General features: G+C 43.1%; 1 protein-coding gene across 2 annotated transcripts in view; it reads left to right on the top strand.

The window, feature by feature from the left end:
* The first annotated feature begins 4502 nt into the window (after positions 1-4502).
* rhbdf2 (rhomboid 5 homolog 2) overlaps positions 4503-15844 on the top strand; it is a 79467-nt gene continuing 68125 nt past the window's right edge. Inside the window, exon 1 of one of the 2 annotated variants that reach the window (XM_008104369.2) lies at positions 4503-4610. The gene's annotated coding sequence lies outside the window, so the exon portion shown is untranslated. Of the gene's footprint in view, positions 4738-15844 lie in introns of both variants that reach the window. The other variant, XM_008104368.3, reaches the window with a different exon arrangement.

Below are 15844 nucleotides of genomic sequence, written 5' to 3'. Positions count from 1 at the left end.
ATGCCTGGATGCCTTACCATCCTGCCGGGAGGCTTCTCTCATGACCTCACAAGCTAGAGCTGACAGATGGGAGCTCACCCTGCCTTGTGGATTTGAACTGGCAACCTTCAGAACAGCAACCCAACCTTTAGGTCAGCAGTCTAGCCAGCACAAGAGTTTAACCCATTGCACCACCACAGCTCCTACTGTATATGATCTCATGGTATGGTAAGTTAAAAACAAAATACAAATGAGCTATACAATACTGAAACTCCTTTGTGACTTTTCACCCTGGAGACAAAGTGCACTAACTGGACTTCATCCAGAAGTGCTCAAGGTCAAGACTAGGAGATAATTATACACCATACATTTTATTCATTTATGGTATTTATTTGTTCAATCTCAACTCACATAAAACAAATAAGAAAAAATATAAAAACCAGACTTAGAAAACAGCGAGAGGAAGCACCCTTAATATTTAAGGACCAAAGGCCAAAACAAAATAGTGTTTTTTTCTCCCCTGCCCGCTGGAAACAGAAGGAATGAATTCAGCCTGATATCCCTGAGGAAGGAGTTGCACAGATGCAGAAAAGGTGCCAGCAGCAGAGGAAAAAAAACTTCCAAGATCTTGTCTGTACAAGTAATATAGTACTACCATTAACTGCCAACGCTTGAGGGAAATTCCTTTTTTTGAGCTGCAGCTTCCAGAATCTGGGAGCTGCAGGTTTTAGTGGTAACTATTCCAAATTGGAGCCCCAGTGGCGAAGTGTGTTAAAGCATTGAGCTGCTGAACTCACAGACCGAAAGGTCCCAGGTTCAAATCCCGGGAGCGGAGTGAGCTCCCGCTGTTGCTCCAGCTTCTGCCAACCTGGCAGTTTGAAAACATGCCAATGTGAGTAGATCAATAGGTACCGCTCCGGCGGGAAGGTAAGGGCGCTCCATGCAGTCATGCCGGCCACATGACCTTGGAGGTGTCTACGGACTCCGGCTCTTCGGCTTAGAAATGGAGATGAGCACCAACCCCCAGAGTCAAACATGACTGGACTTAACGTCAGGGGACCCCTGGGGGGGGGACACGAGGGGGTGTCAGAGGGGTCACCAAAGACCATCCAAAAACACATATTTCGGATGCTCTTAGGAAGCCCTTTGGCAGAGAAGGTTGGATGTAGGTGAACTACAACTCCAAAACTCATGATCAATGCCTGCCAAACCCTTCCAGTATTTCCTGTTGGTCATGGGAGTGCTGTGTGTCAAGTTTGGTTCAATTCCATCGTAGGTGGAGTTCAGAATGCTCTTTGATTGTAGGTGAACTATACATCCCAACAACTACAACTTCAAAATGACAAAATCAATCCACGTGCCCAATCTCACCAGTATTCAAATTTGGGCATATCGGGTATTTGTGCCAAATTTGGTCCAGTGAGTGAAAATACATCCTGTGTATCAGATATTTACATGACGATTCATAACAGTAGCAAAATGACAGTTAGGAAGTAGCAACGAAAATAATTTTTATGGTTGGGGGTCACCACAACATGAGAAATTGTATTAAGGGGTTGTGGCATTAGGAAAGTGGAGAACCACTACAGTATACCATATTGGCACCTCCCTCCCTATAAACTCTATAAGCTAGCTGGCATTGCCCCTCCTGACGTGCGATGGGAAGTTGCTGCTAACGGTGAGAGAAATAAGGTTGAACACTGTGAAAGCCACCCACTGCATGACTATCAGCCTCCTCCCAGTAGACTCAGGTCAAGGAGGAGCTTCATGAGAACCACCACTCCTCTTGATGTTCCTCCAGCAGCAGCAAAGGTGTCCCTCTGGGCAGCTAAACCAGGCAATCCCAACCGGATGGCCCCCCATGAGGGTCTCCCTCCAGGGGCAAACCAAGAATGGGCAACTTGGAAGTCCCTGAACAGACTCAGAAGTGGAGTGGGCAGATCAAAAGACAACTCGGCAAGGTGGCACTACCTGGAGGAATCCTCCACCTTGTGTGACTGTGGAGCAGAACAAACAACTCCGCATATGTATGCTTGCCCACAATGCCCTGCCTCATGTACGGAGGAGGAGTTGTTTAAAGCTACGGACAATGCAATTGCTGTGGCCCGCTTTTGGTCTAAAACTATTTAGCTGTTTGTGATTCCTTTATTTTATCGCTTTTAAACTTATTTATTATGCAATGCTTTTGACACGAAATAAAAAAAAACATCCTCCCTCTCTCCCTGAAAAAAAGCATCCATAAACAGCCCATAACCAGGGCAAAGGCTTTCATTTAGTGGACTCCTAATGCTACCAATCACAAGCAAACATGTTGTTTCCATACACCTTTATGGATTTGTTGTGGTAAGGGTTCATATAAAGGTAGGAAGAAATAGGTGGAAATACAGGTGCAAAATCCCATTCATGAGGCTCAACGCTTCATTTGGGAGGGACATTGTGTGGAGCTACTCCCTTTGCCATCAGCCCCAGATGGGATGGGTCAGAGTCCCCACCACGCTCCAAGCTGACACTGCACCCTGGTTGAAGCACGAAGCTGGGTTTGGGCAGATCCAGGAATGCATTTACACCAGGCATGGGCAAACTTCGACCCTCCAGGTGTTTTGGACTCCAACTCTCACCATTTTTAACAGTCTACCTCAGTGAGTCCCAAAGTGGACGCTATCGCCCCCTGGTGGACGCTGCAGCAATCCAGGGTGGTGGTGATGGCAACTATTAGGACATGGGGTGGGGCCAGGGGAGGGGCGGGGCCTCTTCCCAAGTGCCGGAGACAGGGCTGAGCACCTGAGGCGCCTGTTAGGACACAGGGGGTGGAGCTTGAGGAGTGGGCGTGGCTTCTTCCCAAGAGCCCGAGACAGGGCTGAGAATCTATACCTCTCTTGAGGCGCTTGTTGGGACACAGAGGGCAGAGCTAGGCAGGGCCGTAGCCAGAAAAAAATTCAGGAGGGGTTTTGAAATTTTGGGGGGGTTGAACCCCTCACACACACACACACACACACACACACACACACCCCGTTCAGACCTGTCAATATCTGCTTGAGATAGTGCCTGGAGGGACTCTTATTTTTTGTGTCTCATAGAATTAGCATGGGGATTTGGTTAACCAGTTAAAATTCATTAGTAAACCAGGTTTTTTTTAACTTGGAAAAATTTTGGGGCAGGGGTTTGAACCCCTAACCCCCCCCCCCCCCCCGCTACAGGCCTGGAGCTAGGGAAGGGGGCGGGGCCTCCTTCCAAGAGCCTGAGACAGGGCTGAGCCTCTACCGGCTGTTAGGAATTATAGTCTAAAACACTTGGAGGGCCCAAGTTTGTCCATGCCTGATTTACACTATACAATTAAAGCAGTCTGAACAAATGCACCCCTTTAATTGCCATTGCCCAATGCTATGGGATCTTGGGAGCTGTAATTCTGGCGCTGTAGCAGAGCAGAGATATTACATACATATTTTGGGAAGTGTTCGCTGGCTCTGATTGTTTACTGTCTGGAATTCCCGTTTTTTAAATGTTGTTCTTTATTAACTGTCCTGATTTTAGAGTTTTTCATACTGGTAGCCAGATTTAACAACTTCCAAAAAAAGATTCCCCCAAGCAGTAAGCAGCCAGACCATGAAGCTGTAAGGCTATTCAATGCTAATCAAGGTGGCGAACAGCAACATTCACATTTGCCTCAGTCAAACAAGAGTTCTTTCTCCCACCCTGGACCTTCCACAGATATATAAACCCCACTTGCTTAGTTCCCAACAGACCTCACAACCCCTGAGGATGCCTGCCATAGATGTGGGTGAAACGTCAGGAGAGAATGCTTCTGGAACATGGCCAGACAGCCCGGAAAACTCTCAGCAACGCAGTGATTTCGGCCATGAAAGCGTTCGACAACACATCAAACTTTGGCCGGTTTCCCCATGCCTGATTTAGGTAAAGGTTTCCCCTGACGTTAAGTCCAGTCATGTCTGACTCTGGGGGTTGGTGCTCATCTCCATTTCTAAGCCGAAGAGCCGGAGTCCGTAGACACCTCCAAGGTCATGTGGCCGGCATGACTGCATGTTACCTTCCCGCCGGAGCGGTACCTATTGATCTACTCACATTGGTATGTTTTCGAACTGCTAGGTTGGCAGAAGCTGGAGCTAACAGCGGGCGCTCACTCCGCTCCCGGGATTTGAATCTGGGACCTTTCGGTCTGCAAGTTCAGCAGCTCAGCGCTTTAACACACTGAGCTACCGAAGGCTGATTTACACGGTACAATTAAAGCAATCTGACGGAATGCACCCCTTTTATTGCCATGGCGCAATGCTATGGGATCTTGGGAGCTGTAGTTTTGGCTCTTTGGCAAAGAAGGCTCAAGATATTACACAAATGCAGCCTCCATATAGCGTTGAGCTACAGTAGTGTCAAATTGCATTCGTTGGAGATGCAATTCTGGCGCTTTCAAGAAGAGGGCGGGGCCTCTCCCACTCTGGCCTTTCCTCAAGCCCCGCCCCCTCTTCGGGCCCCGCCCTTCTCTCAAGCCCCGCCCCTTCTCCCTCCCCGGGCCCCGCCTCTCTTCCTCCTCAAGCCCCGCCCCCCGCCCAGGTGGAGAGAAGGGAGAAGGACCGAGCGGGGCTCTTCCTGCCTCGGAGCGGCCGCGCCTGGCGGAGGTGAGCGCCGCGTGCTTTCTTTCGGGACGGCCCTTCTCCCGTTTCCCTTCTTTCGCTGCCGGCCGGCGATCCCACCCCACCCACGCCTTCCTCTCGCCGCCGCCTGAACTCCCAGGAATCCCGCTCCGTAAGTCACAGGGCGCGCTGTGGTTTCAGTTTGCGCCTGTTTCCCGCCCTCGAAGTTTTCCTGGCTGCTGGCTGGGTTTCTGTTTCCGCTCTCGCGCGCTTTCTGTCTCTTTCCCTCGTTTACATTCTCCGTCTGTCACTCTACAGGCATGGGCAAACTTCGGCCCTCCCTCCAGGTGTTTTGGACTTCAACTCCCACAATTCCTAACAGCCGGTAGCAGTTGTGAGAGTTGAAGTCCAAAACACCTGGAGGGCCGAAGTTTGCCCATGCCTGTTAGGAGCATCCACACTCCTGAATGAATGCAGTTGGAGTCCATGGCGCAAGGCTATGCTGTCCTGGGAATTATAGTCTCCTCGCTACTTCAACAACCATCCCATGTGTTTTAGGTTTGCAATTGTATATCCTCATGTTTCAGTATCAGTCGTTTAGGGTCTCCTTTTAAAGCGATAGAGCAGGATAGAAACAATGATGATGATGATGTTGTCAAAGGCTTTCATGCCAGAATCTGTGGGTTGCTGTGAGTTTTCCAGGCTGTATGGCCGTGTTCCAGAAGCATTCTCTCCTGACGTTTCGCCCACATCTATCAGAGGTTATGAGGTCTGTTGGAAACTAGGCAAGTGGGGTTTATATATCTGGAATGCCCAAAGTGGGAGAAAAACTCTTGTCTGTTGGAGGGAAGTGTGAATGTTATAATTGGCCACCTTGATTAGCATTGAATGGCCTTGCAGCTTCAAAACCTGGCTGCTTCCTGCCTGGGGGATACTTTGTTGGGAGATGTTAGCTAGCCCTGATTGTTTCATGTCTGGAATTCCCCTGTTTTTGAGTGCTGTTCTTTATTTACTGTCCTCAGTTTAGAGTTTTTTTTTCATACTGCCAGCCAGAATGTGTTCATTCTCATAGTTTCCTCCTTTCTGTTGAAATTGCCCACCTGTTTGTGGATTTCAATGGCTTCTCTGTGTAGCCTGACATAGCGGTTGTGAGAGTGGTCCAGCATTTCTGTGTTCTCAAATTGTATGCCCTGTCCAGGTTGGTTCATCATGTACTCTGCTATGATAATGATGATGATAATAATACCATAGCATTGATGCATGGACAGTTAAATAGTGGCAAACTGCATTCATTCTACAATGTTGATGCACCCCCCCCCCCTTAGTCTGCAAACCTATGGCATCCCATGGACTTTCTTTTTTAAAAAATTGTTTTCACACTTCCTTCTTTCCCGCACGCCCAGGGTCCCTCCTTTTTCCATACAGTATGTTGCAAGGCGGCTCATGTCTCTCTACTTCCTTGACTTTTCTTATTTGCGTGGTTAGACTTATGGCTGATAACTTCCCCCCTTTCAGCCTGGTTTGGGGGTTGAGCTGTGTCTCAGTCATAGAAGCCCAGTTGGTGGCCGTGGGCAAGTCACACTCTCTCAGCCTCAGAGGGGGCAAAGAAAACCCCACAATAGGGTCCCCGTAAGGCAAAGAGGACCTGAAAGCACACCAGAACAATTTCATTATAGGGTTTTTGTGTGTTTTCCGGGTTGTATGGCCATCTTCCAGAAGCATTCTCTCCTGACGTTTCACCCACATCTATGGCAGGCATCCTCAGGGGTTGTGAGGTACATTGGAAACTAGGCAAGTGAGGTTTATATATCTCTAGAAGCTCCAGGGTGGGAGAAAGAACTCTTGTCTGTTGGGGTCAAGTGTGAAGGTCGCAATTGGCCACCTTGATTACCACTGAAAAGCTTTGCAGTTTCAAAGCCTGGCTGCTTCCTGCTGAGGGGAACCTTTGTTTGGAGGTGTTAACTGTCCCTGATTGTTTTGTGTTTGGAATTCCCCTGTTTTCAATCAGAGGCCAGCTAACACCTCTTAACAAAGCATTCCCCCCAGGCAGGAATCAGCAAGGCCTTGAAGCTGCAAAGTGTTTCAGTGCTAATCAGTGTGATTAATTGAAACATTCACAGTTGACTCCAACAGACAAGAGTTCTTTTTCCCACTCTGGACCCTCCACAGATATATAAATGTCAGGAGAGAATGCTTCTGGAACATGGCCATACAGCCTGGAAAACTTACAGCAACCTAGTGATTCCGGCCATGAAAGCCTTCGACAACACAATTTCATTATAACTCCCCTTTATTGTTTGACTTCTTAAAAGTTCAACTTCTGCATTCTTCTAGATCACATCAATTTGTTTCTTCTGGTTTCATCTCATTGACTGTTTCATGGATGATGATGATGATGGTTATTGCTGCTTATGTATATAAAGACATCACTGTTCAAGTAAAACAACCAAAACAGTGGGTCCTGCCAAAAGCATACAATCTACAATATACAGGATGTACAACATACTCTCCATTAACCAGCACCAATGGAGATTGGGAGATACCAAGTAAATGTAGTTTCTGGTTACTTAAGAGTTACTCGTAAAATAGGCGCAGTATTATCTTCTATATATATAAAAGAGTGATGGCATCACGGCTACCGACAAAACAACAAAACTACAGGCCCCCCAACCTCGAAATTTGACAACACAACCCATCATCCACGCCTCTAGGTTGATACAACAAAAAGAAAAGAAAAATAAAGTCCTAATTAGAGGGAGAGGAATGATTGCTTTTATCCAATTGCTGCCAGTTAGAAGGCTAAGCTCCTCCAACTTGGTCTCCTAACAACCCAATAAAATATAATAAAAAACACTAAAAAATAATTAAAACACTAAAAGATTAATACAATAAAATACTATAATAACAGAAAATAACTATAAATAATACAAGAAAATAATAAAATATAATAAATAAAAGGATAACTTACAATAAAATTAATTAAAAAATACAAATAACGTCAAATAAAAATTACACAACAATTTTTAACCAATACCACCACCACTTTGCCACAGCAACGCGTGGCCAGGCACAGCTAGTATCCCATAAAATATCATACCGTAAACTGTATTGATTTGATATTAATACTGAAATACAGTAATTGAAAGCAAGCAAAGACAAACTGAATGTAGCGTAACATAGTTTTGCTGTATTATAAAGACTATTTTACTGTACTTATTATAAAAATTTATTTTATTTCAATTTTATTTAAAGTATTAATAATTTTTTGCCAAGAGCTGGCATTTCAGTTAACTGAGAGTCTAGTGTATATGCACGTACACATACAGAGAGAAGGAAGGAATAATTAAAAAAAATAGCCAGCCTATTTGAGAGAACGCATCTCCTCCTATCAGCCCACATGAGCCTTGAAATCATCAGTAGATGCCCTCTTCTAGGTCCCTCCACCATCACAAGTAAGTTTGGTGGGAACGAGGGAGAGGGCCGTTTTGGTGGTCGCCCCACGGCTCTGGAACTCCCTCCCCAAAGAGGTCCGCTCAGCCTCTTCTTTATTGGCCTTTTGCTCTTGATGGAAGCGGGCCATTCCCGATAACACACAAGACTAGTCACTTTGGTCTGATATGGCCTCAAGGCTCATATAGCCAGAATTATGGTGCTCTGAATGGTTCTGCTTATGTTTTACTGTTAGGATAACTTCAGTGGCCAGAGGTGTAGAGTGTTTTAAACTGACAATGATATATGTGTTTTTATGCTTATTTATATTTTTGTAATTTGGGTTTATACAATGTGTGATATATTTATTTTTCATATGTCGGGTTGTGGGATGAGGGGTTTTTGTATTATATACCAGTTGCTGTCTTATGCACGCTGCTTTGAGTCCCATTCGTGGGAGAAAAGCGGGGAAAAAGTAAATAAATAAAATAATAGTATAAAACTATACAATACAACTAAATCACTTGTCTGTGTCTTTATGGCTGCTTCCAATGGATGGAAATAATTTTACAATGAAATGGAAGCTGTTTGGCATACATAAGTTGTCTTTTCCAATCCTGTTTACATTTATTTATTTAATATCCTGCATTTCCATTAATATTTGCTTTTATTTCTGCATCACTTCCCAACCCACAAGTGCTTCTGAAACAATGAACAAATAGAAATTAATTCAAAGATAAAAAGCATTACTGAAAGTACTCCTTAAAATTCCTAAGAAACAGTCTAAAAACAATCCTAAAATCTAATTTTAAATGAGCTAAAATAGCAATTTCAGATGCTGAATGCCATGTGGAACAGCACTGTTTGGACTTCCCACTGGAAGCTTAAAAGCGATGGCTCCAGCTTGACTTCCTTGAATCAAAACACAAGACAGTGCCCCAAGCACTACTCCCCATTTCTAGAAGGGAAAAAATTGTCATCCTTTTATACGCTCTCAATCTATCGCTGAGATGACTGTCTTATATTGTATAATGGTAAGACTTTTGTGAATGGGGATCTATACCATTTTCATTGAGGGCCACATCAGTCTCACGGTTGCCTTCAAAGGGCGGTTGAATCCATAGACGGAGGATTTGTGGATACAGAGAGCTAACTATAATTCTTGTACATAGTGGCTCTTTGGTTTTTACCCAGTTTGGATCCCCAGATGTTATTGAATGACAGCTCCCATCACTTTTGATTATTCACCAGGTGGACTCAGGATAATGGGAATTACAGTTCAACAGCACTGGTGGCTCTGAGGTTAGGGAAAAGTTAAAAGACGTTTTAAAGTTGGACAGAAACCTTGTATCTAAATTTAAGCCCCACTATTTTGATAACAGAAGCAACCTTCCATATGTTACTGTATCTCAACTCCCATCAGCCCCAATCATGATGTCTAATTATGAGGAATACAGGAGTTATACCACATAAAATGACATGACGGGACGGATTCAGCCCATGAGCCTTGAGTTTCACACATATGCCACAAAGCATAGGCTAGTCTTTGAATTGCCCCAACTTGTTGCTTGTGGTGACCACAGGTTGTTAGGGCTTTTCTTTTGGAAACTTAACAGTCAAGAAGGGCACCTGCTTAAGAAAATATGCAGCAGCAGATTCACAACCAACTTTGGGATGGGAAATGAAGTACGTATATCTTGTGGCTGCATCACAAGTAAGCTACCCATATTGCTTTTCATGCTGCCATATAAAGTGTTTCAATACAGAGAAGGGATTCCCCGAAGTACAAAGGCAAGAGGCCACTATAAACAGAAATATAATCCAATAATATAAACTATAAGACAGTTTTTCATATACAGTAGAGTCTTACTTATCCAAGGCTCGCTTATCCAAGCCTCTGGATAATCCAAGCCATTTTTGTAGTCAATGTTTTCAATATATCATGATATTTTGGTGCTAAATTCGTAAATACAGTAATTACAACATAACATTACTGCGTATTGAACTACTTTTTCTGCCAAATTTGTTGTATAACATGAAGTTTTTGTGCTTAATTTGTAAAATCATACCCTAATTTGATGTTTAATAGGCTTATCCTTAATCCCTCCTTATTATCCAAGATATTCGCTTATCCAAGCTTCTGCCGGCCCATTTAGCTTGGATAAGTGAGACTCTACTGTATATGCTATATTCTTAGAACATTCAATGTGCTGACAAGGATTGTAGAGGTTCAAAATATACTAAATGATTCAAAATACACGTCTTATATAGGAAAGGCAAGAACTCCTAAAGCAGAATCCAAAATAATATAATCAGTGTGTTACATATATACATACTCATAGAAAGCTTAACTCTTATGCTCAAGGTTTGTGAGTTCAATGACATCCAGAGTTCATGTCCCACATGGAGGATTGTGTAAATCACAGCTTTCTATTTTTGGTCTTTTTCATGAATTCCCCAATGGATCTGAAATGTTAAAGATTGACTTCCCAAATTCAGCTTCAGTTCAAAGCACCAGTTACCAGATTTGGATCCTTAGTTATTTTTGGACTTTCCAAAAAATTTCCAAAACCCCGGTCAGCAAGGCCAGGTCAAGTATTTTGGGAATTCCAGCCCAACAACCTCTGGGGCCTGAGGTTTGGGAAACACAGATTTATGGAAAGCGAGTTTAATTCAAGAAAGCAAAGCATTTCTGTTTCAAAGTAGAAGAAAGTGAAAGGCAATAGATGAAATAATAGAATTGCTTTATTAAGGGATTAGTGGAGTGGAGAGAAAACAATTGCTTTTGGGCTAAGAAACAAATAGACTGATAGGAGGAACTTGGGTACCAGTTAGTTCAAAGGCCTCTCAGGCTGGGAAGTAGGGAATAACCAAATTCCATACTTTATCAAGGGTTCAAATTACAGCAAGTGAGACACTTCTGTGGAGCTCCTTATGTATGTGTTTTAGATAGGCCAAATGTGATTCCAGATGTTGTTGGACAGCAGCTCACCTCAGCTATAGGTGACAGAGCCAGTGGTGTTGAATGCTAGGGAAGAAAAGGTACACAGTCTTCATTTTTGCTTTAGACAGAATCTGTTATTTCATGCTAACTTCAGACATAAATTTTGATACAGCATTCCCTTTGCTGTTTGGGATGCAATTTTTCCCCCTTCAATACTGCCCCACTTAAAATTCCGGCACACGCCTGTAATGTTAAGACATTGGCACCAAATTAAGGAAGCTCTGTTTGTGAGATCATACCAAAGGGATTACTAACTGGCAACCCTCAGTTCCACATTCTTTTCTGTCTAGTTATTTCAGCGGGACCTTCTCGTTAATTTCAGGAGTATATGTTGTAGGCAGCTGTATAAGGCACATTACGACTTTGCTGGGAGAAACTCATTTCCCCATTCCTTTTGTTGCCCAGACTTGGAGAGAGGGAAGGAGAAAAGGGTGGGGAATGTTGTGGTAGTAACATTTGTAATCACCAGCCAGCATTTGACTTGGAGGGAAACCTTGGTTTTCCCTTGTCCCAATTCTGCCTCAAAAATGACTTCCTGGAAAACTAGTTGGTTACTAGTGAGGCTTGTTTCAGCAGGTGAGATAAGTGCCTTCTGGGCAGCTGACAGAATTCCCCCCTTGGTGAGTTTTTCCCAGTCAGAGTACCAGTAGACCTGGCCAAGAGCATGAGAGCCTAATTTCTTGTCTCTAGTGTTAAGGACTCGGGGGGGGGGGGGGATCTAAGGGCAAGAGTACTGCCTTGAAAAAGTGTGTTTATAGCATTTTCCACTCATCTATTAGATTTGTTGTTGTTTATTTGAATGGGGTACCATTCAGCTATGATTAATGCTTAATGTGTCATGCTTAATAACATCATTAGGGGCTTTTCCTTGTTAGATCATCCTTGTAGCGTCACAAAGGCCCACTGTCTGCGGCATTACAAGAGTCATCCAGAGTTGCTGGGATAGCTTTGATTTGGAAAGTCAACTAATGCTGACAACTCCTGAAGTCCAAGAAATATGAATGGCTGAAGTGCTGTTCTTCAGTTGGCTACAGGCAAAAATTACAACAGCATACATGCCCATGGGTCTTCTCTTGCATTTTGGGGGATGTGAACGGCCCAGAGGTTTTTGTTACATCTAAACAGCCACGGTGCTCCATTGTGATCACTTACCTGCCTGGACAGCAGCATATATCCACTGTATGCGGTGAAGCTTATTCTGAGGTCATTCACATAGGATTATAGCCTAATTTTTTTTATAGATTTTTGTTGGTATATATAAAAGTTAGTTTACAACGAAAGAGTGAGAACAATGGTTGTTGACAGAAAGTAAAGAAAATAAGAAATATATTTTAAAGGAAGGAGAGGGGGGAGGAGTGGGGAAGTGGATTATAGCCTAAATTTAAGCACTGTCTGCCGTTGCACTAAGAATAGACCTTCTTTTTCAGGTTCATCACAACATTATTCAATAGTCTTACATTAATCTGGGCAGATACAGCATTGAACTGAGTGTATCTTGTCTGTGTGTCGCCTTACATGCCTTGCAGCCTTTGTGGAAGGATATAATATCACAAATAAATCCCTTAAATTAGGGTAGGGAACATTAAGGGCATTTTGATATAAATTAACTGCAGCTTGCCATTGGATGTGTTGGCCAGCCTGTTATTTACTGTCAAGTTGGCTTTGACTTATGGTGACCCTATGAATGAGGCACTTCCAAAATCCCCAGTCATCAAGTGTCCTATTCACAGCATGCAATTTCAAGGCCATGGCTTCCTTGATTGACTCAATCCACCTGTAGAGTGGTCTCCATCTTTTCTTACTGGCTTTTGATTTTCCAAGCATCATTGTCATTTCCGACAACTCACATTCTGTTATGATATGCCAAAGTATAACAGATTCAACTTGGTCATCTTTCTTTCCAATAAGAGCTCTGGCTTGATTTGCTGCAAGGCAAATCAAGTCCACAGTCTCTGTAGAATTTTCCTCCAACATTACAATTCATTTGTGGTGTCAGCCTTCTTTATTTTCCAACTTTCATAACCATACATAGAAACCAGAAATTCTTGTGACTTAGATGATTCTGATTTTGCTATTTCATAAAATGGCTAGAGCTGAAACAGGTTCTATTTCTGTATTGGGACGATTGCATGTACAGTACTTCATCCTGCCTTTATCTAGCAGCAAGATCTTAGAATAACACTGTAAACTTTTCATAGCACTGTAAGTTGACATAAAGAATGATGGCACTAATAAATCTGTTCCATGTTGATACTAGGTGCATCTTTAAAATTTTAAAATCTTTAATATTGCCACTAGGATAAAATTGGTACAACCTTTACGAAACTGAAGAAGCTTAATCTCTTGTTTACTAGGCTGCCCATTCTGACCACTGTTAACTTGTTAGAACAAGCCTTCCAATTTGTATCAGTAAATGTCATGAGGTATTGTTTTTGTTATCTTTGTACCTGAATGCAAAGATCTTTTTAGTAGGTTTTTGGCAAGTGATTGGATGCTAACGGGAAAATATTTTAATGGATGGTTCGATACAGAGTCACTGTGATGAGTCATGGGCCATGTAGTCCCGTTTCTGGTACTGTAGTGCCAGATGAAGAGGAGAACTTGGGTTTTTCACCGTCTCAGTCAGAATTGGAACCTTCCCAGCCAGATTTGGGAACCTTGCACCTGCAAGAGATTTGTCTTCCAGAAGTCTGTCAAACAAGCCCTGAGCCTAAATCTCCTGTGTTTTCTCGCCACGAGTTTTGTAAACAACAGAGGGGAGTTCAAGCAGCGTCTCGCAGGAGTGCTAGGATAGCTGCTAAGAATTCAGCTGATTAAGCCTGCTTTCCATGGGAAACTTTAAGGAGTCATGCATCTGGACTCAGAGATTAGCTTTCGTTTCTGGTTCCCCAGAGAACTGCTCTTTGGTGGGAAAACTAGACCCTATTTAGGTGTTTTGCCCACAAAGGGATCTTGCGGAGTCAATTCGTCAGCTACTGGAGTAAGTTGTGTGTGGACAGCGCGCTCCGTTTCCAAGCCTCGTTCCTGTTTCAAGCCTTGTTCCTGATTCCAAGCCTTCGCTCCCGTTTTCAAGCGAATTGCGGAGTCAATTCGTCAGCTACTGGAGTAAGTTGTGTGTGGACAGCGCGCTCCGTTTCCAAGCCTCGTTCCTGTTTCAAGCCTTGTTCCTGATTCCAAGCCTTCGCTCCCGTTTTCAAGCCTTCGTTCCCGTTTCCAGCCTTGTTTACCTCCACGGACCTTGCCTTGTTTTCCAGGACTCAGCCTTGCCTTGTTTTCCGGATTTTGCCAAGTAATTCCACGGATCTTGTTCTTGCTCCTCGTTTCCTTGTTGCCTTGAATCAAGCCTTGTGTTCCAAGAATCAAGTTATTTCCTAGCCTTGCTCAAGTTCATGGACTAAAGGACCTTGTCATCTCCCCTCACTTGCTTGACAAGTGAGTGTTTCGGTTATTGGATTACAACTTTGGACCTTAATATTCCATATTGGACATTGTTTCTTTGGACTAATTTTGACCTTTCCTGAAAGGTCTACTTCTGGACTATTTCATACACTTGCTTTTATTAACTTTATATATTTCCTTAATAAAGATATTAGATAGATTCTGGCCTCTGTGTATGGTTATTGGTGCCCTGCAGCCTGGGTCGTGACAGTCACGCAGAGAAACGTTGCAAGGTGGAACAAGACTTCTTTGGGGATTTATGATCCAAGTGAGGACCTATAAAAGAGGAGTCTTCCTGGTGACAATGGCAATGTGAACTATGGTGAAAAATCAGAATTCAGACATTTTAAGTGGATGAAATGTTATATTAATTTCATAGAAAAAATAGATCGGTCCTGTAAAAAATCAAGAAAATTGTTGTAAAGTAATGCAATGAAAGCTTAATGTGAGGTTGCTGCTTTACTTTGAGGTGGAGTGGAGTGGACTGTCAGAAATTCACAGGTTCCTTCCTTGGTTCTCCATATCCCAGACTAATAAACAGGCTGAACCCACTCCATAAAGGCCCAGGAGTGATTATGTTCCTTATCACTGGATTTTAACTTTGAATCACATATAGAATTAGGTATAGAAGTTTGCTGAAACAAATGCGACTATAATTAAGACAACTGTGGCTGTAAACAACAAAAGACAAACATTATTAGCCCTTGCACCCCAAATGGCAACCACTGATGATAAGAAGGACCCTAGATCAGGAGTGGAGCAGAACTGTTTAAATACAACAGTACCCTTGTTCAATTCTTGTTATATCCAAGTAAAGCTGGACAAGACTTCAGTCTGGAACCCTTGATTCCTACATTAGTTATTGTGAATTGTACTGATAGTAAGCTCTGCCCCAAATCCGTTTGGGAAGATGGGGCAGGATATAAATGAAGTTATTATTATTACTGATTGAAGGGATGAAAGGTGCTGCACAAAATATTGATGTAAAATCAATGGAATTGTGATGGATATAATTACTAAGAAAAATGTGGAATTGTTCTTATTTATGTAGATATTGTATGTACAGAGTCAGTGGGGGTGTACTGATTTTCTCATTTAGCAGAGTTTGGAAATGAACTCATTGCAGAACACTGCTATTGTGGATTGCGACACAGATGAAAACTCCCTTCCTGCTGTCGGGCTGAGATATTTGCTTTAATGTTTAGCTGTTAATTTGGCTCGTGTGTGTGTATGTGTGTGTGTATGTGTATGACCTAGGTGTATAAGCCTGCATTTACTTGAGAAGTGTAAATTTACAAACTCGATAGGGAAAAAAAACTTCTGAGGTTTAGCTATGAACAGAAGCCACAGTCGAGGTTTCTGCCATTTTGACCACAACAAACAAGGGCCTTTGGTGTGCGGAGTCTTT

This window comes from Anolis carolinensis, chromosome 2 (genome assembly GCF_035594765.1).
Source record: "Anolis carolinensis isolate JA03-04 chromosome 2, rAnoCar3.1.pri, whole genome shotgun sequence".
Taxonomy (NCBI): domain Eukaryota; kingdom Metazoa; phylum Chordata; class Lepidosauria; order Squamata; family Dactyloidae; genus Anolis; species Anolis carolinensis.
This window is presented reverse-complemented; position numbering and strand designations above follow the sequence as displayed.